The 27,239-nt window shown below is 40.7% G+C and overlaps 1 protein-coding gene across 1 annotated transcript in view; it reads right to left on the bottom strand.

The window, feature by feature from the left end:
* The window catches only part of LOC135213530 (sorting nexin-12-like), a 97,841-nt gene that overhangs the window by 25,361 nt on the left and 45,241 nt on the right, over positions 1 to 27,239 (bottom strand). The gene's annotated exons all lie outside the window — the stretch shown is intronic.

Below are 27,239 nucleotides of genomic sequence, written 5' to 3'. Positions count from 1 at the left end.
CTCACGAAGTGAGAGCGGTTGCGACCTCCGTGGCATTTCAAAAGAACATGGCACTCAGTGACATCTTGAGTGCCAACCTTTTGGCGAAGCAAAACTCTGTTCGCTTCACATTACCTGCGGGATGTGAAGGCGGACATATGAGAACTGCTGCTCGCTAGGGACCATACATTTCTGCAGATACTATCTTGGGGTGGAAAGTAATGCTCATCCTATCTTAGAGAAAGTGGGTAGGTGAGCTTTTAATTTTGTTGTTTTGGTTTATGGTTGTGAGGTCGGGGCCGCCTAAGGGCGGACTTCCCTTTTTCATTAGCCTAAAGTTAAGTGGGGCCCTCATAGTATGGTCAATATGGTCTAGTCACATTGTGGTCACCGCCGTTGACAGATCATCTAGAACTCACCGCTACATAGGTCACTACCTTGCTGGATAGACTAGTAAAGCAGAAGCAGACTTGGTGACAGTAATCACGAAGTCAGCTATGCGAACAGGTAAGGAACCAAGATGTCAATCATCTGCATGCAATTTGTTTCCTAAATCATTCTATTCTGTCCCTTCCCACCTCCAAAGGTGGGATTCAGCTATATATATACCTGACAGGTAAGTGTCATGAACAAAATGATATTGTTATGATACAATAAAGTTTGTTCATACTTAACCTGGCAGATATATATAATCAAGTACCCACCCACCTCCCTCAGGGGACAGTGGCACTAGAAAATCTGAATAGAAAATGGGAATGGTTCCTGATATCCGCCTCCCAGCGGTGGGAATGGGTACTAACCACCTGGCCGACCACTGCGTTTGCCGGGAGATTTTTAATTCTGTCGGACTTCGGAGAATACAGCTATATATATATATCTGCCAGGTAAGTATGAACAAACTTTATTGTATCATAACAATATAATTTTTTGCCTGATCACTAGATTAAGTATACAGAATTGTGTTTGAAAACAGTTAAAGCCCTTTAATCCGGCTACTAGGGTAGTGGGTATCCTGAACCAAAAAAAAAAAAAAGAGCAATCTTTAGGTCTTTTTGTTTAAATCCCGGGGTTTTAATATTTTTTTTTGGGGAGCGTTGAAGGTACAAATTTGTATAGGAGCGTACCTTTATATTGTAAAGGTACGTATTCATTTTTAAGTGACTGTCGTTTGATAGGGCTTTTCTGGACCCAGGCACAGTGGTCCCTCATAAAAACCACTTGCGTTTCAATGCTGGCTGAATCGAAGCAGTTTTTTCTTCCGCAAGGCTACTCTTTGCTGTATAGGTATGAGAGCCTTGTCTCCCGAATGGAATCCAACTTCTGGTGGTAGTAAAATCCACCAAGGATTCCAGATCAGGTGAGAATGTTTTGGGTTTCGTATAAGTAACCTTAGCTCGAATGGTTGAGCGGAATTTTTTCTAGCTGCACTACCCACCATCCTCTTCTTAATGTGGGAATCAGCTAATTTAACAGTAGGTAAGATTCATCTCAAATAATATAAATTTTCATAATAAAATATATTATTTGGATACTTACCTTCTGTTAAAGTAGACCCACCCAGCCTCTCCACAACTTAGTGGGCTGTCAAGTAGAATTCTGACGGGCGAAAACATTCGAAACACAAGTGGTGGAAAACAGTAAACTAGACAGTCATCTGGGCAGCCATTCGATTTTTTGTTTGAATGCTGACTCGCCTAATCGGCGGGGAGATATAGGTAATTTAACAGTAGGTAAGTATCCAAATAATAAATTTTTTTTTACTATGAAAATTTATATGTTCTTTCATTTACTATTTTTGCTGAATGTTGTTCAACTAGACCGTCTCATTCGGCAAACCAAACACAGGCTCGATTAAGACTTTTTTTTTTTTTTTTTTTTTTTTTTTTTTTTTTTTTTTTTTTTTTTTCTGTATGGCATTTGATTGTTTTTCATATTTTTTAATTATGTTAAATTGATTGTGAAATTCCCCTTTTTTATGGGAGTTTTTATAGCTTTTACATACATACAGTAATATTTTAACTCTCTCTTCTCCTTCTCTCCTCAACATATCAACGCTCCCTCATTCAGTCTCAAGTCAGCTGGGCGTGCCGTCACTGCGGTTATGTACGATTTTATACATCTTTTATACTAAATTTTATATTGAAATGCTTTATACTTTTATTTATTTGTCGATTATGGTTATCATTAAAAAACTGTATATTGTAAATAAAAAAAATATTTATACAGTTTTTTCTTGTAGGACGCAGTAGGCCATCGAATACATGTATAAATAAATTAGATAACCAGTCAGTTCGAAGTACGAGTATTTGTTTGACAAACGATACAAAATTTTCTAGAAAATTAGTTCGGAAAAACTAAAACAAAATGTTCGACATAATAAACGTTCGACAAATGAGGTACCACTCTACTTAGAAAGTACAGCACTTAATGGTTGTGGTTTGTCACAGCCTTTCCTAGGGTGAAAAGTCGAGATTTCTCTTTGAGGAGAGTATGCGACTAGTGCCTATGTTTGTGTGTATTTTATTGGCTTTTTCATTACTCCCTTGCTTTACAATCAGATGAACTAGTTCTTCTATGCTCTATGTATATTTTTCACAGAATAACTGGGTGTACTGTAATCCTGCATTTAATCATAGAGGTCCAGGGAGGTTTCAGTTAAGTCCAAAGTACAGATTTGGGGTTAGTGAAAGCTGACTACTCTCCAATCCTAGCCTGCTGCTGGCTAACCTGTGCACACACAAGTACACTAAATAGATTTTATGGAATAAGTTTTGTAATTAACCAAATTATACATAAAACACTAAAATAAAACAAGAGTGGCAGCAAGCACAATGTCTTGCACAAGAACGTTATCACAGTAGGCCAGCTTACCCAAAGTACATTTATTTTTTATCAAACTGTTATCACACAAGTTGTCCATGGGTCTTGTATGTATTTATATATGTGTATAATGAATTCGTGTATGCATAAGTAAAAGTAGTATAAGAACACACCCACTAGATAAACCACAACAGATAAGTGGCAGTGTGCAATATAAGTGCAGTGTGGCACACCACACTGCACTAGACTGCCATGTTAACTACAGCACTGAGTAAACATTACAGCAACATATCATGCAGTGCAAGAATCCTGCACCAAGACTGACACTTAAAATGATTGTACTGTTCATTTCCACAAACACCACACACACCCTACTGGATGAGGAAACACAATGGTGGTGTACTTGGGAGGGGGTGTGACAGCCAGCATTGAAATAATCATCATTTTATTCTTTATGGTAAGATCACTGCTGCTGAAGCTTATGAGTTGGTCCTTGTAGTATGGAGTCACTTAAGGCATCCCCTAACAATTGTCATAACAGTGAGGACCTGAGTGTTCTTAGGTCCTTGCTGAACCTGGGCATGATAGCAGTGGCAGGAATTAAAACCTCCTTGTGAAACATGATTATACCCAGGATCGTCACCATCCTCCTTCAGCCACCTGTGAAAGTTGTCATGGTTAATGTCTACTCTGATCTTGCTGATGTGTGGCAGTCACAACATTGAACCATAGTTAAGCGTTAAACTGCATTCCATCTTTAGCATGTAGCCTGCCAACCATGCTCCAAGCTAAGAGCAGAGATGTTATTCCTTTCAAAAACTCCGTTGAGGATGACTGGTTTAAGGGATTAGTCACAAAGCTTCTTTTGGGTCTGTTTTCTGCGAGTATCCCAGTCAGGTAACGTCTTACATCCTTGGACACCAAAGTCATATCATTCAGGAACCTCCATCAGTAGTTCTTCTTTGCTGCCACAAGATTATCTTGGTCCATTGGGTGAAGGGTAGAAGTTGTATGAGACAGGAAAAAAATTATGGCTGTTCTCCCTAAACTTTCGTGTGGCAAGATGAGTAGGTACATTGCTGAGGGGCAGGAGAGCCTTTACAAACTCTTGAGGAATACCAAGATTTTCAGTTTGATATAGATAATTTGTTGCTAGACATGGTATTGAAACCAATCGTTAATAATAATGGCTGTGAAGTAAGCCTGGAAAGATTGGTATAAGTTCACAGGGGGTCTGTCCATCATCCTGTGAAGATTTCATTTCTGCTTTTAGTGTCCAGCTACCTCAGGTTTCAGACTGTGAGTACTGGAGGCATTTGTACAGTGCAAAGCAGACAGACTATGCTTCCTAAGCTTTTGACCAAGTCATTTATTTAACTCGTCAGCCAGGACATTAATGGGCTCATAGCAATAAAACAACCCAGTTTTGTCAGTGTTATACATTTGAGATCACCACTAAGTATGTAATAGCTTGTTGCCTAAATATAAGAGCATCTTCCAAAATGTTTTGATAGTCTCATAAACATCCACAGCTTCACCAAGCCTCAACATGACCCTTATGGTTGGTAAGTCCATACAGAAGGGTGAATGGAGGAACCAACTTTCATAAGCCTTGAATTCGGCAACCATCTTAATTTCGGTCCCAGGAACCCTTACACTCACTAAATGTTCCTGACTAGTTATGTTCTGAATGGCCGTTTGTATGTTGAATTTTTTGTAAGTTGGTTACTGTTGTCATGCCTATAAAATCAATGCAGTACTGTACGTTTTTTCATCCTAAAACAATACACTATATACCTAGTTTGTAATCCCTTTTTTTTTTGTATATATCTAATGTTTGTAAATTAGTGTTCATAAGTAGGATGGTGTCTGTGCTATGTTTGAATGAAGATTCTTGTTAATGTCTCGTAGGTACCAGGTGAATCATTATTATCTGTAATAATTTTGCCATTATAGATTGAATTATGCATTCTACCAAATATTCTGAAGCATGTACATTAATCCCTGGTGTGATGCCCAGCTTTAAGCAAGAGATTTTTGTTCATATTTGATTAATTGCCTCAGTGAAGGAGGCTGTGCTTTTTCTTTTTATCTATTATTTTTTTCTTCATTCGTATTTTACTAAAATTTTACAGAACATGGACCATGTGAAAGTCGGGGAGTGTTCATGTTTGGATATAGATAGAAATAAAACTGTTGGAGAAGGAACTTTTTGAAGGGTAGATTGTTCAGCCTTATTTTTAAGGTTGCAGGTTTTGGATGCTTGTTTTTAAGATCCATTTAAAGTTATTTCAAGTCCTAGAGCACTATATTTGTCATGTATTTAGAGGATTTAGAACTTTTAAGAATGATTTTTAGTAGTTGATCAAATCTCAGTGAAATTATGACTCGGCTTGCTTATTTCAGTAAGCCCTTATAATTTTAGTAGACTTCTCTGTTCCAGTATCAGAAGGACTGGACTGAATAATTGGAATGTTTCAATGAATTTATGTTGAATTTTGATCTACAGGAAGACAAAAGAAGCGCCTCAGTGTTGTGATCGGTATGGTCTTGGCCTGCCACCTTGGTGGCCATGAGTTCCATTCTCAGACATTCCACTGAGGTGTTAGAGATGTGTATTTCTGATGATAGAAGTTCACTCTCGACGTGGTTCAGAAGTCACGTAAAGCTGTTGGTCCCATTGCTGAATAACCACTGGTTACATGCAACGTAAAAACACCATACAAACAAACAATACAGGAAGATAAAAGGTTTAATGTGCTATTTCATTAGACCACTTACAATATGGCTACTGGAATGTGATTTTGATTGATTGAAAAAAAAGAATTAAAATCATGAAGAGTATGATCAATGCAATGAAAAAAATGTAATGGGAAATTATATTTAATATCATAAGAACAGTGTTCTTGATTGTCTGTTGAAGACTCTCTCTAAATATGGAATTGGGTCCATGTCCCTCTCATTGATATAGTTCTCATACTCTTTTTGAATCACAAGATCAGTTTGCTGAATTCTAAGTTAGTCTGGCCTTTCTTTTTCAAGGTTGGATATTCAAGACAATTTAGTTTTACAAAGTATAACTTGCTTTATAAATTCTCATATTTATGTAGTGGCAAAACAATGTTTTGCTCTCTGAAAATGTAATTTGCAGTTAGGGGAATACTATATATACAGTGGACCCCCCAGTATTTGCGTTCTCCGGATTCGCGGACTCACTCATTCGCGGATTTCTCTCAGGAATGTTTCCCCACATTATTCGCGGAAAATTCGCACATTTGCTGTATTTTCCTATGTGAAATATCCACAAATTCCGTTTTTTTTTTTTTTTTTTTTTTTTTTTTTTTTTTTTTTTTTTAATATCAATTTCACCATAAAATGCACTTTTTGTGGTAAAACTATTAAAAAAACCAAGTATGAAAATTTTTAGTTGGTTTTTCTTGAGTTTTAACTAACGAAATAGGCTGTTCTTAGCATTTTTATAGGGGTTCCAAACATTTGCGGGTTCTAACTATTCACGGGGGTTCTGGTATGCATCCCCCACGAATACGGGGGATGCATACCTGTCAGATATATACTTAGCTATAGACTCCGTCGTCCCCGACAGAAATTCGAATTTTGCGGCACACGCTACAGGTAGGTCAGGTGATCTACCGCCCTGCCGCTGGTTGGCAGGAATAGGAACCATTACCGTTCTAGAACCAGATTTTCTCTGTCGCCCGTATTGTAAACATACGTTTTATACATTCAACTTCCCTGGCAGATATATACTTAGCTATAGACTCCGTCGTCCCCGACAGAAATTCGAATTTCGCGGCACACGCTACAGGTAGGTCAGGTGATCTACCGCCACTGCCGCTGGGTGGCAGGAATAGGAACTATCCCATTTTCTAAGACAGATTTTCTCTGTCGCCGGTGACCACAACATCGTTGTTGTTACCTCCTGACTTGATTTTCGTATTTCATCGCCGTTGATCTTCTGGACTGTCTTTTTGGTGACGTATTTGGATCTGTGGTTTGGCATACGCTTTTGTGGAACGTTTTTTGGATTTTGGCTTCGGATTTTGCTAAAAAATGTCTGATTCTAGCTGCGAAATTAGAAGATGTGTGAATGAGGGTTGTTTGGTGAGGCTACCGAAAGTGTCGTTAGATCCTCACAAGGTATGCAAGAAGTGTAGGGGGTATGAATGCACTAGAAATAACACTTGTGATGAATGTGTGAATATGGATGAGGAAGGATGGAAGACCCTAGATTCCTACTTAAGGAAACTAGAGAGAGATAGGGTTAGAAAGGCTTTCTCTAGAAGCATGAGTAGATCTCGCTCTAACGAGCCAGTTAGTGTAACTAACCCCCAATTAATTGCTTCCTCACATGCAGCATCAACCTCTCCCGTAGCAGATGTTGCAAGTTCTGCTGCGGAGATTGCAAATCTGAAGACCGCATTAACCCTTAAACGCCGAAGCAGTAAAAAAAAAAAATGTCTCCCGTGTGCCGGAGACGTTTCAGAGTGAGTGCGGAAGCGGAAAAAATATTTTTTTCAAAAAATCACAGCGCGCTTAGTTTTCAATATTAAGAGTTCATTTTTGGCTCCTTTTTTTGTCATTGGCTGAAGTTTAGTATGCAATCATCAGAAATGAAAAAAATTATCATTATCATATATAAATAATGCGATATATAATAGCGCGAAAACGAAATTTCATATATAATTGTATTCAAATCGCGCTGTGCCCATAACGGTTAAAGGTAACAAGTTACTTTTTTTTTTTTTTCGTTGTAATGTACACTAAATTGCAATCATTTTGGTATATAACACATTGTAAAACAATAAAAGCAACACAGAGAAAATATTATCACAAAATAATGCATGAATTTGTAACGCGCGGACGTAAACAAATATTTTTTTCAAAAATTCACCATAAATCTAAATATTCTCCTAGAGACTTCCAATTTCTTTCAAAATGAAGACAAATGATTGAATATTATTATACTGTAAGAATATTAGCTTACAAATGCAGTTTTCGACCATATCTGACGAGTTAAAGTTGACCGAATGTCGAATTTTTTTTATATATATTTTTTTATATGCAATTATTTCGGAAATAAGAAAAGCTACAACTTTCAAATATTTTTCGTTTTATTCTACATGAAATTGCACACATTTTCATATATAAAACTCTATGAAATGCCTAATATGAAACGGAGCAAATATTCCGAGAATGGGACTTACGTATTTCGGAGATTTGTGGCGGAGAATCCGCACGCACGGAGGGAAAGTTTTTTTTTTTTTAAAGTAAACACCATAAATTTAAATATTGTGCTAGAGACTTCGAATTTGTTTCACGATGATAAAATAAATGACTGAATATTACTAGACTGTAAGAGTTTTTATCTTACAATTGCGTTTTTCGACCATTTCGGTAGTCAAATTTGTCGGAACGTGGTTTTTTTTTATTTATCGTGATTTATATGCAAATATTAAAAAATGAGAAAAAGCTACAACCTTCAACTATTTATTGTTGTATTATACATGAAATTGCGCACATTTTCATATATAAAACTTTATGTAACGGCTAATTTAAAATGGTGCAAACATTACCACAATCGCATGTATGATTTTTTTCGGAAGAGTTACCGCGCGAACGTAAGGAAAAAGTTTTTTCATAAATTCACCATAAATCGAAATATTGTGCTAGAGACTTCCAATTAGTTGCAAAATTAAGGTAAATGATTGAATATTACTAAAATATAAGAGTTTTAGCTTACAATTGCGTTTTTCGACCATTTCGGTAGAGTCAAATTTGACCGAAGGTTGAAATTTTGGCACTTATCGTTATTTATATGGAAATATCTCAAAACTGATAAAAGCTACAATCATGAGTATTTTTTGTTGTATTTTACATAAAAATGCACACATTTTCATACATAATACTTCATGTAACGGCTAATTTACAATGGTACAAAAATTATGTCAAAGTGACGAAATAATTTCCGAGATGTGTCACAGATACTTTTTAGTGCGGCAAGAAAGAAATTCGCGCTTGCGCGCCTGCGTAACGATTGTAAACAAATCAACACCTTGATCCGTGAACTCCCAGCATCCCCCAAGGCGCGTGATTCAAGAGTTTTCGGCTGGTAGGCCTAAAAGTATTTTTCCACGAATTTTTAAAAAAAACTTTTGTATGTCGACGTAAAATACGTCCAGTCGGCACCCGAGAGACAAAAATGTCGACGTAAAATACGTCCAGTCGGCGTTTAAGGGTTAAGGAGGATGGAGCTGAAAATGCAAACTCTTAAAGGTAAGACTGTGGAAAGTGACATAAGTGTCCCCAGTGTAGTGGAGGGTGAGTCTGATCGGCTCTGTCTCGCTCCCAGACCTAGACCTCTTCCAAGCTCCCAGGCCCAGAGGAGAAGGAATGTCGATAGTCGTACGGAGGTTACAGAGAATCCCCACCGGTCAGGCGTCCCCTTGGCAGAATCTGTAGCGTCCCAGACTGCCAAGGATCGCCATTGGAAGGGCATCCTAAAAGAGTGCTTTTTGTCATCCGATTAGTCTCCTCGAAGAAGTGGATGGACTTCCGACGAACTGTCGCGTCCGATCAAGAGGAGTTGGAAAGCTCCGACGCTGGACTCTAGCCCGGAACGTTTCCCGGACGATTCTCCCTACGAGAGGAAAAGAGCCAAGAGGACAATATCTCGATCTCCTACGCCTTCCAGAGCGCATTCTCCTATTCATGAGAAAGAAAAGGAAGAAACCGCGATGGACATCCTACTTAAAATGCAGGAACAGATTTCCTCATTAGTAGGAGTATTGAGAAAAGACCTTCCGAGGAGAAAGGACGATTTTCTTCCTGTTGAGAGATCTCGTCCGACGGGCGTTCCGGACTCCAGACTCCTCTCCTCTACTCCTCATCCGAGTACAGAGATGAATAAGGAAATACGGACGAAAACTAATAGGCTGGGGACGCCAGATTCGGACAATGAAGAAGTGTCTCCGAGTCGGACAGAACCACCCAGGCGCTCGGCGCCAGAATTGGACGACTCGGACAGGAAAAAGTGTCCTACGCGGACAGCGCCATTCGCCAGACGCGGACAGCCCGGACAGGCAGATATGTCCTATGCGGACAAATATGACCAAGCGCCTCGTGCCGATTGCGGACAACCTGGACAAGGCGGACAGCCTGGGTAGGACAAAACGTCGTGCGCAGGCAACTCCGTCCAGGCGCCAGAAGCGGACAAGACGGACAGGCAGAAGTGTCGTACTGGAATGACACCAGCCAAGCGCCAAGTTCCATATGTGGACAGCTCGGACTGACGACACTGTCCGAGACGGACAGATACATCCAAGCGCATTGAACGAACCAGACTTTCGGCAACTGTTAAGCACCAAGCACCAAGATTTTCTTCAAGAGAACCATACGGAGAAATCGACCAGGAAGCGTCTCTTTATGATTTGGACCAGGAGCGGATTTCTCTTGACAGAGACGAAAGACGTCGCACAGGCGGCCGTCGTCCTGTTCACGATATGTCCGTTTCTGGTGGAAACCTGCCACAAGCACAGCTGTCTCCTGATAAGAATGCAAGACGTCGCACAGGCGGCCGTCATTCTTGTCAGGAGGACTTAGATGATGATCGGGTTTTTTCTCAGGATCAGCATTCGCCGGACAGGGATGCAAGATGTCGCACAGGCGGCTGTCGCCCTTGTTGGGAGGGAGCTGATCCTGCGAAGAGCCCTTCACCTTGCGAGAAGAGACGTTCTCCCTCGGCTAATAATGATTCTCCGGTGGAACTTGTATTGGAAGATGTCTCTGACACCGAAGATCAAAAAGGGGCTGGACTATCGGACTACAAAGCGTTGGCGGCGCTTTTGCTCCAAGAATTTGGAGATTCTTTGAGTCCTGCCGCTCCTCCGTCTCCTCGGTCACTGTTCACGAGCGCGAAAACCTCAAAGTCGTCCTCCTTCTTGAAGAAGGCTTTGCAGTCTTTTGGAAATTGGCTTAACTCCAGGAAGGAGGCGGGAAAGACTGTCTTTACCTGCCCTCCCTCCAGACTTTCTGGGAGGAGGGTTATCTGGTATGAGACAGGCGAAGCAATGGGACTCGCCCTCCCAGCTTCTACAGAGGCAGATTTTTCAACGCTGGTGGACGCGTCGAGGAGACAGTCTCTATCTTCAGACAAGTTACAACTTGGGAATGTCTGAAATGGACCTCCCTCAAGGGATTGTTCCATGTCTTGAAGTTTTCAACTTTCTGGACTGGTCCCTTGGGGTGATGGCCAAGAGGACACAAGACAATGAACAACTGAGCCCCGATGTCCTTAATAGTATTTTGACTTGTATGGACAAGGCAGTGCAAGACGGATCGGGAGAAGTGGCCTCCCTTTTCGGGGCGGGAATACTTAAGAAGAGAACTGTATTCAGTTCTTTTCTTACGAAAGCTGTCTCTCCGGTACAGAGGTCGTCCCTTCTGTACGCTCCTCTGTCTAACCAGCTTTTCCCTTCTCAGTTAGTGAGAGACATTTCTCACTCACTTACTGAGAAGGCGACACAAGATCTGCTGGTTCAGTCAACCAAAAGGCCGAGGACAGCTGTTCCTGCCACGAAGAGGGAGACACGGAACCCAAAGCCGGCCTTTCGAGGGAGTTCGTCTTCTAGGTCCTCCTTTAAGAAGAGAGGAGCAGAAAGAAGAGGTAGGTCTTCTGCCTTTAGACCTACCAAGAAAAGCAAGTGAACCTCAAGTCCTCCAAACACCAGTAGGCGCCAGACTTCTGAAACTTTTGCAGAAGAATGGGCGTCGAGAGGGGCGGACAACTGGTCCCTCTCAATAGTGAGGAGAGGATATCTCATCCCCTTCAGAGACAGGCCTCCCTTGACGTCTACTCCAAGGGAACTGTCGGCGAAGTACGTGGACCCTGTCAAGAGGAAGACCCTTCTTCAACTAGTAGAACAAATGTTGGACAAGGAGGCCATAGAATTAGTACAGGATCCACACTCTCAGGGCTTTTACAATCGACTGTTCCTCGTACTAAAGCCTCGGGAGGGTGGAGACCTGTCCTGGATGTGAGCGCACTTGAAACCGATTCGTAGAGAAACAGAAGTTCTCTATGGAAACCTCCAACTCGGTTCTGGCGGCTTTGTGTCCAGGAGATTGGATGGCCTCCTTGGATCTACAAGACGCATATTTTCACGTCCCTCTGCATCCGTCATCGAGGAAATATCTACGTTTTATGATGCAGGGAGGGTCTTTCAATTCAGGGCTATGTGCTTCGGCCTGTCTATGGCTCCTCAAGTGTTCACCAGCCTGATGAGGAACGTAGCACGGTGGCTTCATCTGGAGGGGGTGAACATATCCCTCTATCTGGACGACTGGCTAATAAGGGCCAAATCAAAACAACAATGTTTGGAGGACTTGGAAACGACTTTGAATCTCGTTCACTCACTCGGACTGCTCGTGAACCTCGAGAAGTCTCAGATGATCCCCAGCCAGGACATTGTCTATCTGGGGATTCAGATGGATTCTTGGGGTTTTCGAGCATTTCCATCGCAAGACAGAATTGCTCGAGGCTTGGAGAAAGTCTCAACCTTCTTAGGGAAAGAACGAAGCTCAGCAAGGGAATGGTTAAATCTTCTGGGTACCCTTTCGTCGCTGGAGCAGTTCGTTTCCCTAGGGAGGCTCAATCTGAGACCTCTGCAATTTTACCTGCAAAGAATGTGGGACAGAAAGAAAGGGGAACTTTCGGATCAGTTTCCCATTCTACAAGAAATAAAATCACACCTGAGGTGTTGGTTAACCCCGCTTCAGAAGAACGAAGGTATATCCCTTGCGATTCGGAACCCTCTCCTAGTGTTGTTTTCCGATGCCTCGGAAACGGGATGGGGAGCAACGCTAGGAAAGAAGGAAGTGTCAGGAACCTGGACAGGAGAACAGGTGTCCTGGCATATAAATGTAAAGGAACTTATGGCAGTTCATCTAGCCTTGAAGAAATTGAGCGGAGGTCAGAGGCGTGGGTAAATAGGTCCAGGTAAATTCGGACAATACCACGGCTCTGGCTTACATCCGAAAACAGGGGGAGACTCACTCACTCACACTATACAAGATAGCGAGAGACCTCTTGATATGGGCAGAGGAACGAGGCATTGTACTGTTGACGAGGTTTGTACAAGGAACCAAAAATGTCAGAGCAGACAGACTCAGCAGGAAGAACCAGGTCCTTCCAACAGAGTGGACCCTCCACTCCGAAGTCTGCCGAAAGCTCTGGTCTCTCTGGGGGAAGCCTCAGATAGACCTGTTCGCCACGTTCCTCTCCAGAAGGATGGAAAACTTTTGCTCCATTGTCGAAGATCCCAGAGGCGACGAAACTGACACTCATCGCCCCATATTGGCCTGCTCAAGACTGGTTCACAGAGGTACTGGAATGGACGGTGGACTTCCCCAGATCTCTTCCCATGAGGACAGATCTGCTCAAACAACCCCACTTCGAGAGATATCACGGAAACATCCACTCTCTCTCCCTGACTACCTTTCGACTATCGAAAGACTTGTCAGAGCGAGAGGCTTTTCTCAAAAAGCTGCAAGCGCAATTGCCAGAGCCCGCAGATCCTCTACTCTGCGGGTCTATCAATCGAAGTGGGAAGTCTTTCCGTAGATGGTGTAGGTCGAAGAAGCTGTCCTCTCCGTTCCATACCTCTGTGACCGAAATTGCTGATTTCCTTCTCTTCCTTATAGAGGAATCACGCTTAGCTGTTTCAACCATAAAAGGTTATAGGAGTATGCTCTCGGCTGTATTTAGAAACAGGGGCCTCAACATAGAGGACAATAAGGATCTCCATGATTTGATACGATCCTTTGGTACTACAAAGTCTAAGTCCTCTATCACACCAAGTTGGAATCTGGATGTGGTCCTCCAGTTTCTCTCTTCGGATACTTTCGAACCACCTAATAAGGCATCCTTTAGAGACCTCTCGAGAAAGTGCATTTTTCTCTTGGCCCTCGCGACTGCCAAAGGGTCAGTGAGTACATGCATTAACTCTTGGGTAGGTTTTAGAGGAGATTCTGCTGTTGTCTCTTTCCAACCTCTGTTTTTGGCCAAGAATGAGAACCCTTCTAAACCTTGGCCCAGAAGTTTTGAAATTAAGGGCCTCTCTCCCCTTGTGGGTAGAGAAGCAGAAAGGTCTCTCTGTCCGGTTGGAGCACTGAAGTTTTATCTGGAGAGAAAGAGTCAACTTCAGGGTTGTAATCAGAGCCTATGATGCGCGGTAAGGAACCCGAAGAGGCAAATGTCGAAGAACGCATTAGCATTCTTCGTGAGAAATGTGATAACGGAGGCTCACATGAAATGCCAGAGAAAGCCTTTAAGCTGCTTAGGGTTAGAGCACACGAAGTCCGTGCAATTGCAACTTCCCTAGCCTTTAATAGAAATATGTCAGTGAAAGACATATTATCAGCAACATATTGGAGATGCAACTCGGTATTTGCCTCCCACTACTTAAAAGACGTCAGAGTGACTTATGAAAAGTGCTTTTCTCTTGGACCTTATGTATCAGCGGATACCGTTCTGGGACAGGGAGGTGGTACTGATCCTTAAATAATATATTTTAACTATAAAATTGTTTGGTTTTGAGTTTTATGGTCGTTTGAAAGGATGTGGGGGGATAACTCCTTTCAATCGTTAAAGTAACAACCCCTGGTAAATTAGGATCAGGTGATCGGGATCGGTGTTGTGCTCCTTGATGATGCCATATGGCAAGGTGTTTTGTCATGTAAGTGGATAGGACCCCATTGACAAAGATCCTTAGGTTCTGTCGAGTAAGTGGATAAGACCCCATCGACAGACCATCAAGAACTCTTAGCATGAGGTCACTACCTCGCTGAGGCTCTTGAGGCGATGTAAGCTCCTAGGCAGTAGCCATGAAGTCTTTCGCCGACACAGGTAGGAACCAAGGTTTCTTATATTTTTTTTACCTACAACGTATGTTGTTTCCTGTCTATTCAGTAATTAGCTGTCTCTTACCCTCGGCCAAAAGTGCCAATCAGCTAAGTATATATCTGCCAGGGAAGTTGATGTATAAAAATGATATTGTCATGATACAATAAAGTTTAATACATACTTACCTGGCAGATATATACAATTAAATGGCCCACCCAGCCTCCCCTCAGGAGACAGGTGGAAGAGAAAATCTGTCTTAGAAAATGGGATGGTTCCTATTCCTGCCACCCAGCGGCAGTGGCGGTAGATCACCTGACCTACCTGTAGTGTGTGCCGCGAAATTCGAATTTCTGTTGGGGACGACGGAGTCTATAGCTAAGTATATATCTGCCAGGTAAGTATGCATAAAACTTTATTGTATCATGACAATATCATTTTGCGGTACCTCCTGACTTGATTTTCGTTTTTCATCGCCATCGATCTTCTGGGCTGTCTTTTGCAGGGAAGTACTGGGTCTTGGTTCGGCATACGCTTTTATTAACTTTTTAATGAATTTGGCTTCGAAAATTTCGAAGAATATATGACGTGTAACTATTTCGGTAGACACTCACATAGTTTGCAAGAAAGGGAAATATTAATATTTATTCATTAATACGTGTAATAAGTGTTAGAATTTGATTGAGGAAATATAAAACTCTTAACTTCCTACTTTAGGAAGTCAGAAAAGCATATAACTAGATACGCTTCCTTTAGAAGTTTTAATAGCTCTCGTACTAACGAGCAATTAGAGTATTAACAGTACTAGTAGTGTTGCATCCTCATCACCTTCTTACTTCACAGAAACTACAAATTCATAGTTGCAATTTGAAGATAAATAGATGTAGCTCAAAATGCGAGCTATTGAAAGGTAAGAAGTGATTATAGTGTTCCCCATTGCAGTGGAGGGTGCATCTGATCGGCTCTGTCTCGCTCTCAGGCCTAGACCTCTTCCAAGCTCCCAGGCCCAGAGGAGAAGGAATGTCGAAAGCCGTACGGAGGTTACGGAGAATCCCCACCGATCAGGCGTCCCCTCGGCAGGATCTGTGACGACCCAGACTGCCAAGGATCGCCATTGGAAAGGCATCCTCAAATGAGTGGCGTCTTAGAGTCTGATTCGTCATCTTACAGACATGTTTGAAGTTCGAAGATGCGGAAAACAACTCGGACAAGCGTCTTTATTGTCCGAGGTGGACAACCAGAGGTGCGGACAGAGCGAGTGTCCGACGCGGACAGCTCGGACAGAATCGAGTGTCCGAAGCGGACAGCGCCAGCCAGGCGCCAGATGCGGACAGCCCGGATGGGAAAAAGTATCGTACGCGGACAGCGCCAAAGAGGCACCAAGCGATAGATACGGACAACCTGGACAAGGCGGACAGCCCGGACGGGAAAAAGTATCTTTCAATACTCCAGCCGGGCGCCAAGCGCCAGACGCGGACACTCTGGACAGGCAAAAGTGTCGTACGGGGACAGCGCCAGCCGGGAGTCAAGCGCCAGACGTGAGTCAAGCGCCAGACGTGGACACTCCGGACAGGCAAAAGTGTCGTACGCGGACAGCGCCAAGCGCCAGATGTGGACAACGTGGACAGGCGACACTGTCTGAGGGACGCGGAATTCCAGGTGCGCGGAACTTTCCAGACGCGCGGAAACATTCCAGGCGCTCGGAACATTCCAAGCGCGCGGAACTTTCCAGAGACAGACATTGTCAGGCGATAATCGCCTTCCTAGAGCTCTTCTCTTTTTAGTTTTTAGCAGGATCAGCCTTCTCCAGGCAAAGGCGCAAGATGTTGCACAGGCGGCCGTCGCTTTTGTCAGAATGATTCTGATACTGAGAGAAGCCCTTCTCCAATATTCAGATGACTGCTGTAACAGGCAGTTCCTCTCAGCGTGGACTCTCTCCTTCATTCATACTCTTCCCTCATTATGACGAGGCAAGAGCTACGGGAGTTTTTTTTTTTTCTTAATAAGAATCTCGTCTATTCGGCGTTAGGGAATGACTGCGGAAAGGGAACATCAATCTTCCTTCCGTAAGCTCAATATATAAACAGGAATCCTGTCCCTTCCGCTATTTCTGTGGAAATCACGAAAACTTAACGAGTTCCTGGATTAACTTCCTTCCTTAGGGAAATATTAAACGTATTGTCAAATAAGTGCATAACACATAATTGACAAAAAATGTATACTCTTTGTATCTTAATGGATTAGTTCTCATTGACAAAGATCTCAATACATCTTATCGCGTAAGCATATAAGCTCCCTTGGACAAGATTCGGAGGAGCTCTCATTCATTGATTAGAGGCTCTTTCAAGTAATAGACGCGTAGAATACGTCCTTTAAGTCTTATGTCCGAGAGAATAGGAAGCTCGAGAGATTCTCTTCGATCCTCGGTTCTCACTTGGGATCTCCTTCACCTAATACTAATTCGTTCTATTGACGAAAAGAAGGAAGATAGTAAATTTTCCATTCTCTCTCTGCCTTGGCGAGGAAAGAATGTAGTAGAGAATTTGCTGTATAAGACTACTGTATGGTCAAGTCATATGCGCATACCATAGTTACCTCTATGGTTGGCAACCGAATTCCCTGTATCCTTCCAGGAGTTTCCTAGGTAAGGATTACTCTTAAAGGGTTTGTTACGACAACACCAACTCAGCTTCTGTATTTAACGGAGAATGTTTCGCTTAAATATGCATTATTGAGAACTTCCTTAGGCTCGATAATAAATTTATCATATTCCTTCATTGAATGGAGTAACTGGCAACTCAGGAAGAATACAGCGAGGCAGCTAAGGAAGTCTGCTGTGACTGTAGGACAACACAGTACCATGTAGTTCTTGGTCATGAGCGGTTGGTTACATCTTTCTCTCCTACGGGATTGACTGGCTAACCGTATCTCTCCCCTGCAATCACGGACTTAGTTCGAATTGAGGGGATTTGTATGTAAACATGAATAAACATTGTCTGCGTTTTTTGCTAAGAAGCTTTCAATAAGAAAGACATTGCAACCTTTCAATGCTGTTTACCGCAAGGTAACAGAATAATAGAGGATTCTGACGCGGCAGAGCACTATATTATATAATGCTCTCATGCTTACGAAAGCATAGCTTATTAGAGAACATGCTTAGTGAGAAGATGAATGAGTCTGATGGGAACCATTTTCTTTCGACAGAATTTTGTTTCCCTGAATGGACTATATTACACTTGTAAAGTTTTTTCCTACCAAAATGGAAATAATGGTAATGTTTTTGCTTCACCCTCATAGTAGGGTAAAATGGTTTTGTCACATTGTGGTCACGTCCCAGTTGACAAATCATCTAGAGCGCATCTATATGATCTGTCACATTGTGGTCACGCTCCCCGTGACAGTTCATTAGAGAGCACCAGCTACACAGGTCACGTCCTTGCTGGCATCTCTAGGAATGCATTACCCGAATTCGATGTCTGTAATGTAGGATCTAGTTGCATTGTGGTCACGTCCCAGTTGACAGATCCTCTAGAACTCAACAGCTTCACAGGTCACTACCTTGCTGGAGTCTCTAGAAAAGCAGACATACGAGAGGGTGCCGCGTACCAAGACAGAGGTACAGAAGTTCTGGCACATAGTCTATAGAATTGCAAGAAAAAATTATTGGACTTGATAATTTCTCGATATAGCGAGTGTTAACCGAAGGTTTCAGTAGCCTCTCTGACAGCAGGCTCAGTAACGTCACGGTTCGTTCCTGATTTCGTTCCCCGTCTAACTGGAGGGGTGTTCGATCCCAAGGAGGGACGAAATGATTTTTTAAATCAATTTGACTAATTCCACAGCTCTCTCATATCTCAAGGAACATCGAGAATCTCTTTTTTCGCCCCTGTTCGCGTTAACAAGAGAGAACCTGTTTTGAACACAGACACGGAACGTAACGATCCTTAAGAGGTTCGCTGCACGATGTTGCACGTCCGTGAGAACCTTCTCGATCGACGATATAACTATTGACTTATGTCTAATCTTAGTTGGAAAGAGAGTTGTGGAAACCTGCGAGATGTCTTCTTCATAGATCTCTTCGCAAGGTGGAAGACGAACAGGCTTCCTCTAGACTGCTTCCTTATTCTCGAACCAAGAGAGGTAGCAATATACGCCATTTTTAGTTTTAAAGGGGAATAAACTTTAGTCTTTTTTCCCCTAGATATATAAATTCTTAACAGATATTAAGATAAATGGGCATCAAAGGAAGAAAGGATGATACTTTATGCCTCATTTTGGCCTTAGAGAGGTTGGATTCACAGAGGTCACGTTCTTCTCACAGTATGTTTTGGAAGGTTTTACAATAGAATCTGGATATTCTATCAGCATCTATTATAAATGGACCTTAACAACCTCTCCACTCTGAGTCTGTCTGCGTGCAGACTGACCAGAAGTGGACATGAATGAGAGGATTTTTCAAGGTAAATGACAAGAGTCATGGTCAGGACATAGAATTGCTGCAGATTGTGCTAAATGGAATGAGGAAACTGTCCTCTTCCGATACCTCTGTGAACCACATAGCGGTTTTTTCTTCCCTTTCAAAGGGAAGAATCACCTTTGTATATATCTGCTATCAAAGAACGCAGTAAAAGGCTATACTCTGTCTCTACAAGGGGAATTAGAGATAGCAGAGGATTAAGATCTTCGGGATCTTATACGATACCTCAATACGACAAGAGTAGGAGATCATGTACTTCGAATGGGATCTTTTTGTGGCCACAGATTCCGTGTTCCGACAAGATGGAACTGCTCCTCATCAAACTTCTTTGAGAAATTTTATGAGGGAATTCTTTGTTTCTCTTGGCCCTAAACGACCAAGAAGACAAGTGAATTTTTTGTGCATTGGAATCTCGCATCAGATTCAATGGAGACTCGGCAATGGGTTCTTGCCAGCATAGTATGTCTGGCAAAAGAACTAAAACCTTCTATTCCTGACTCAACGCTTTCAGATAGAAGTTTCGTTGTCCAGGCAGAGTACTTATGTTTTCATCTACAGAAGAAGAGATGGTTTAAACGTTTGCCTACAGAGTCTTTGGGGTGCGATGAGGGCTCGAAATGCTTCCCAGAAGGTATTCAGAGGGTTACAATAAGAGCTAAGAAATCAGGGTTCCGCCCAATTTCAGCTCGGAGTCTCCTTTGACTTCCAGACTCCTTCCCTTCCTTCGGGCAAGGATAGGGAAGATTCTGCAACGAGAAACCTCATCAACATGTAAGAAGAGATCTCGTTAGCAACGGAAGTACTCACGAAGGATCCTCCTCGGAGGAAGACTCTTCTCTCTCGTACTGTTAGATATCCTGTCGTCTACTGGATGTAGCTGACTACAATCACCTCCCCTTGCCAGAGGCCAAAAGCTCATAGGGGAAGAATTTCTTCCACCCTTCTCCAGTCTCCTGATAAACTACTATGTGGTTGTTCAGGACTTTTGGACAATGTAGCGCCAGCCAGGCGCCAAATGCCAAAATAGGCGAAAAACGCCAGAGGCAGACAGTTCCAAGGAACACTGTCATGGTCTGAGGCGGAGAAGGAGCGGGCCTCCAACCTGGCGCAAATGCGCCAGAGGCAAACAAATCGGACAGATAAGAGTGTCCGATGTGGACATCGCCAGACAGCCTCGAAACTCTACCAAGCTCGAAGCTCCAGCAAGTGGGGAGGAGCCAGCCAGGCGCCAGGCGCCAAAAAGAGCCAGCCAGGAGCCAGGCGCGAGGCACCAGGCAGGCAGGTGGCGCCAGCCAGACGCGAGGCGCCAGCGAGGCGCGGGGCGCCAGCCAGGCTCCAGGCTTCATCCAGAAGAGATCCATTTCAAAGAAAGCCCTGGTCTTCTTTGAAACAAGTGTGATCTCTAAAGCACTTCATGAGTGACTTGATGATTCCTTCAAACAGCTGAGAATTAAAAGCGCTTGAAGTGTGAGCTTTTGTGAATTCTTGTTCTTTCCATAACAATATGTCATAAAGGACATATTAGCTGTCACTTATGGGAGATGCAACTCTGTGTTGACTTCCCATTACACGAAGGATGTCAAGATAACCTACGAGAGATCCTTCTCTCTTGGTTGATACGTGTCTGCAGATACGTTGTTGGGATAGGGAGCTGACACTGATCCTTAACTAGTGAGTTAATTGTATTTAGCTTAGTAGATTTTCTTTGGGTTGTTTGAAAGGAGTTTGGGGATAACTCTTTTCAAATTAAGCACTAACCCTCGTGTTAGGATCAGGTGATCGGGATCGGTGTTGTGCTCCTTAATTATGCCACTAGGCATAGGTGTATTGTCATGTAAGTGGATAAGACCCCATTGACAAAGGCCATTAGGTTCTGTCGGCAGGGCGGTAGATCACCTGACCTACCTGTAGCATGTGCCGCGAAATTCGAATTTCTGTCGGGGACGACGGAGTCTATAGCTAAGTATATATCTGCCAGGTATGTATAAAACTTTATTGTATCATGACAATAACATATTTATTTTTATATTTTTTTTAGTTTGGGTGGTAATTAATTACTTTAGTCCTAGTTTTTGGGCCAGGATTGTGTACCTGTCATTCATCCTTTCACAAAGACAACAAATCTATTGTCAACTTTTCAGGCAGGGTTACTGTATTAAGTACAGTGGTCCCCCCATATTCGCGGGGGATGCCTACCAGACCCCCCTGCAAATAGCTAGAACCCGCCAATAGTTGGAACCCCTATAAAAATGCTTTAAATCTCCTATTTTGTTAGTTACAACTCAAGAAATTCCTATTTTCTTAGTTGAAACTCAAGAAAAACCCACTAAAAATGTTCATTCCTGGTTTTTGTAATAGTTATCACAAAATTTTGCATTTATGCATAAGGAATTTGTGGAAATTTCTCATAGAAAAATACCACGAATAGGCAAATTTTCTGCAAATAATGTTGGGAAATGTTCCAGAGAGAAACACACGAATGTGAGAGTCCGTGAATCCGGAGAATGCAAATACAGGGGGTCAACTGTACTTCACTTTTTCATCTGGTTTCCCAGTAGTGCACCATTTTAAATGTAAATACTACAGTAACACATTGGATGTTGGTGTTGGCTGCTACCTTTGTGGGTCTATCACATACTGTTTATTTATTTTTTTAATTCTTTGCTATTAGGTGGGAAATAAAAATTATAAGGGAAAATTGGATATGACAAGAATTTTTTTATCTATAAAACTCATACAAGTTCTTCAAACACATTATATTTCATATATTAAAACATTATATTTCATATATTAACATTCATTGTATACTTTGGTATTGTAGGAATCTTTCTGATTACATTTATGTTTGATATACTGTAATTGAAAGTCAAATTTCATAGCTATGAACTAGCATTGGTTCTTAATTATATTAGGTGATTGTTTATCAACGATGTGGTTAGTAAATTCTTTTGTCTGAATGAATTTGGCCTCAAACTGGTTTTGTGATGATAATGTAGATTAGTTATCAGGAAAATTTGGATAAGCAGCAAGGCTTTGCTAAACACAGTTCATGTTAGTGGGAAAATTTTGTTTATGGATCAGACTCGATATCTGTTGTCCCAGTTTGAGACACTGTCCGTATATTTATGCGACATATTGTTTAAATCCCTATGACTGATTTTCTTAAAGTACCCTCTAAATCAAGCTCAAGTTTCCAAGTCTTGTTGTAAAGTTTTAACTTTGCTAGACAGATATTTATGTAAATTTTAAGACCACTATTTATGTAAATTTTAAGACCACTAATGAAAATAAAACTAGAAAATCTTAATGTAATGTAATAGATGCTAGTTATACATGGAATCTGCATGTTTAATGTTTTTTTTTGTCTCAGAAGCAGCACTCAACAATCAGATTATGAGATTGATAATGTAGCCAGTTGATATGTTGTAGTAGGACAATTTACAAGGTCTGTGCATTATATAGCATTGAGCAGACACCTTTTAGTTTTTTTATATGTGGTATTATCTTCGCCAGAAACATGCAGGAGATTATGGTACTTACATGGAAGTAGTGTACACTGTTCACATTTTGTTCTTCCCTTTTCCAAGAACCTTTGTGTGAAATGAGGGCAGAGGTATCCTGTTGTTGTTTTTAGTTAGTACACTTCTAGATGCATCTTCCGCATCCCCTTTATCACCAATTAGGTTTTCCCTAAGTTCTTTTCAGTTGTCATTTGGGAATCTCCAGGGAAAATATGATGTATAGACATTAGTGATGATGAGTTATCATGTAGCAAACATTTTGAGTATCGGCAAATGTTGTGAGAATCTTAATAGGAATATGGTTGTGTATTTTACTTAACATATAAGCAAGTAATTTTGTTGAAACTGTCACTATGTCAGCGTAAAGTCTTTCAATTTACACTAGAATGAGTAGGCTTGCTAGGAAATTTTACAATAATGGTAAGAATAATTGCAAAAGTATGTAAAAAATCTCTTAGCCATCAGATTGGCTAATGCCAGGTCTTTGTCGGGAATGCAAAGAGAGATGTTACTTTGATGACGGGTGAGAAAAGTAAATCTCATAACTGCATAGAAGTTCAAGGCCAATTACAGATGACTAGGCATAGTTGCTGTCTGAAAGAGATTATGGATTAATTAATTCAGTCACTTATTGTACATATAAGTGACAGTTTCTTCGTATGGGAAACTTTCCTAATGCCTAAGTACTGTACTGCACTTTGTTATGGATTTTGTTTAACATTTTCCAGTTTTTTTATGTTATATTTTCGGAGGCTGATCAAAATTGTGTACAGTAATTTTTCCTGATATTTTTAAGTTGACAGAATTCTTTTAGTTTACGTGTATGAAGAGGCGCATGAGCACAGCCCTTGGATCAGTTAAGAGCTGATTCCGATATATTCATTTATCTTTCAAACTGAATTTTTAACTTTTTTTTTTTTTTTTTTTTTTTTTGCCAGATTGTTGTTCCTGCTCTCCCTGGGAAAGCATTGAAGCGACAGTTACCCTTCCGTGGTGACGACGGCATATATGAAGAAGAATTTATCGAAGACCGACGCAAGGGACTTGAAGTTTTTATCAATAAGTAAGCAACTGAGTTTTGAGTTTATTTATTTTTTTATTTTTTCTTTATAGAATTATGAATTATCACTAGCATTTTTTTTTACTGGTGGTTTCACAACAACAGTGATTTTGTAATGAAATAGTCTTAAGGGGGCCGGCCGCTAATGCCGTTTTTTAACGACAGGACGTTGACATTCATACCACTAATAATAAGGTGACTTGGGACATCTCCAAACCGCATATGATTTTCGCCTCTGACCTTTGGTTTTGTGATGCCAGGGCAATTTATCCCGAAAATAACCACTTTTCAAATTCTATCTCCTCCCTTGATATTTAATATTAAGACCTGGGATTACTACCATATATAGACCTGGAGAGTATTTTTTCTAAGTCATTTTTTTGCTAGATATGAATTTTTCAATATGGTAAAAAAATAAACCCTATAAATCACGAGAAAAAAATGTATAAAAAAAAGACGAAACAAAAATTGGAAAAAAGGGCTCTATTTGATTGTTCTATAATGTCTTTCTGAGTTATATACCAAAGTTCCAATGTTATAGCTTTAAAACTAAGTGAGGAGATAGACTAGACTTTGAAGTCAATAAGTATAGTTTTGAGATACGGGCGTTCAAAGTTTTCCTTCGTATTTCTATAAAGACACTGTTAATAAATAATGATTATTATGAATGTATATTTCTTTTTTGTGTATTAATAAACCAAAACTATTTTATTTATCATAATTTAATCATAAATGAGATCCTTTGCTCTTATCGTAGCCTGGGGCACTGCTTGAGGCAAGATGGGGCTCTCCTTCCATACGTAACCCCCTCTCTCCCCTTCACTAACTCGGCTTAATACAGCGAATTTTCTTCTTCTGTATGTTAGCGAGATGTTTTCCTTGTATTTTCCTCTTTGGCATGATAACATTCTTGCCGAAACAAAGATAAACAAACGTAAATGCAAGATAATGTCAGAGGTGAAACTCAAAGGTGTACTCTCTTTTTACAAAGACAATTTAATAAATCATGATTGTTATGAATTTCATATTCCATTTTGGGCATTAAAAAACCAAAACTTTGTTATTTATCATAAATGAAGATCTCTTTGCTCAAAGATCGTAGCCTTGTGCGCAGTGTGACGTGTGCTGTAAGGCAAGACGGGGGCGTTACTAAGCAACCCTCCCCTCTCTCTTCACTAACTACGCGTATATTATGATATTCTGTAATAATGCTTGAGCGATTTTTCTTCGTCTGTATGTTAGCGAGATGTTTTCCTTGTCTTTTCCTCATTGGCATGATGAACTTCTTGCCGAAACATACATAAACATATGTGAAAGCAAGCGAAAGTCACGAGGTGAAACTCGAACGTGTAATCTACTTGAAGTCTATGGTCGCACTGATTCATGGTTGAACCAGATCTCGCTTCTGCGAGCCACGGAATCTCTGCAGATGCATTTCTTCTCACAATTTCTTTGCCAATAATTATCAAAAATTTACGATAACAGAAGAAATATTGCATTTTCTTGTACGGATGAACTGTTTTTTAGGCTTATTGAGGTTATGTTTACTAATTACCTTGTAACTACGAAAGTAAGAGGAATTTTGACGAAATATTTCGTATACGTATTCTCAATTGCCATATGAAGCTCCATGAATTTTTTCATGACTTGGCATTTTTCGCCCTATACCTATGCCTTTTTTTAAGGACAGGACTTTGATATTCATACCACTTAATAAGGTGACTTGGGACATCTCTAAACCGCATATGATTTTTGCCTCTGACCTTCGGTTTTGTGACGCCAGGGCAATTTATCCCAAAAATAACCATTTTTCAAATTCTATCAAGAGACCTGATGTAGACCTCCAATCAAATGGAGAGTTTTTTTCTAAAAGTCATTTTTTTGCTGATATGAATTTTTCAATATGGTAAAAAAATAAACCCTATAAATCAGGAGAAAAATATTTATAAAAAAAAGACGAAACAAAAATTGGAAAAAAGGGCTCTATTTGATTGTTCTATAATGTCTGTCTGAGTTATATACCAAATTCCAATGTTATAGCTTTAAAACTAAGTGAGAAGATAGATTTTGAAGGTCAATAAGTTATAGTTTTGAGATACGGGCGTTCAACAGTTTTCCTTCGTATTTCTATAAAGACAATGTTAATAAATAATGATTATTATGAATGTATATTTCTTTTTTGTGTATTAATAAACCAAAACTATTTTATTTATCATAATATAATCATAAATGATGATCCCTTTGCTCATATATCGCAGCCTGGGGCACTGCTTGAGGCAAGATGGGGCACTCCTTCCTACGCAATTCTCTCTCTCCCCTTCACTAACTCGGCTTATTACAGCGAATTTTCTTCTTCTGTATGTTAGCGAGATGTTTTCCTTGTATTTTCCTCTTTGGCATGATGAAATTCTTGCCGAAACAAAGATAAACAAACGTAAATGCAAGATAATGTCAGAGGTGAAACTCAAAGGTGTACTCTCTTTTTACAAAGACAATTTAATAAATCATGATTGTTATGAATTTCATATTCCATTTTGGGCATTAAAAAACCAAAACTTTGTTATTTATCATAAATGAAGATCTCTTTGCTCAAAGATCGTAGCCTTGTGCGCAGTGTGACGTGTGCTGTAAGGCAAGACGGGGGCGTTACTAAGCAACCCTCCCCTCTCTCTTCACTAACTACGCGTATATTATGATATTCTGTAATAAAATACGCGAATTTGTTTTCTTGCGTCTGTATGTCAGCGAGATGTTTTCCTTGTCTTTTCCTCATTGGCATGATGAAATTCTTGCCGAAACATACATAAACATACGTAAAAGCAAGCGAAAGTCAGAGGTGAACTGGAACGTGTAGACTACTTGAAGTCTGTGATCGCACTAAATCATGACTGGACTTGGTAGCTGAGCCTCAAGTCTCCTTCTCGATTCGGGAATGTCTTCAGATGCTATTTCTCACAATTTCTTTGACAATAATTATCAAAATTTACGATAATAGAAGAAATATTGCATTTTCTTGTACGGATCAATGTTTTAGGCTTATTGAGTTACGTTAACTAATTACCCTGTAACTACGAAAGTAAGAGGAATTTTGACGAAATATTTTGTATACTGTACGTATTCTCAATTGCCATATGAAGCTCCATGAATTTTTTCATGACTTTGCATTTTTCGCCCCTATACCACCTCATATGGGTCCGGCCTGGCCGGCCCCTTAAAGGTAATATCAACATATATATGGAATGCATATATTTTGCTAATAGTTAAGAAAACCATATTCTTAATTACAATTATTATTATTTTTTTTTTTTACAGAATTGCAGGACATCCTCTTGCACAGAATGAAAAGTGCCTACACATGTTCATTCAAGAACCAGTCATTGATAAGAATTATGTGCCAGGCAAGATCCGCAACACGTGAACCAGCTAAGTCCCTCTACAAGTGACCAAGATAGAATCTTTGTGTAA

This window comes from Macrobrachium nipponense, chromosome 43 (assembly GCF_015104395.2).
Source record: "Macrobrachium nipponense isolate FS-2020 chromosome 43, ASM1510439v2, whole genome shotgun sequence".
Classification (NCBI taxonomy): Eukaryota; Metazoa; Arthropoda; class Malacostraca; order Decapoda; family Palaemonidae; genus Macrobrachium; species Macrobrachium nipponense.
This window is presented reverse-complemented; position numbering and strand designations above follow the sequence as displayed.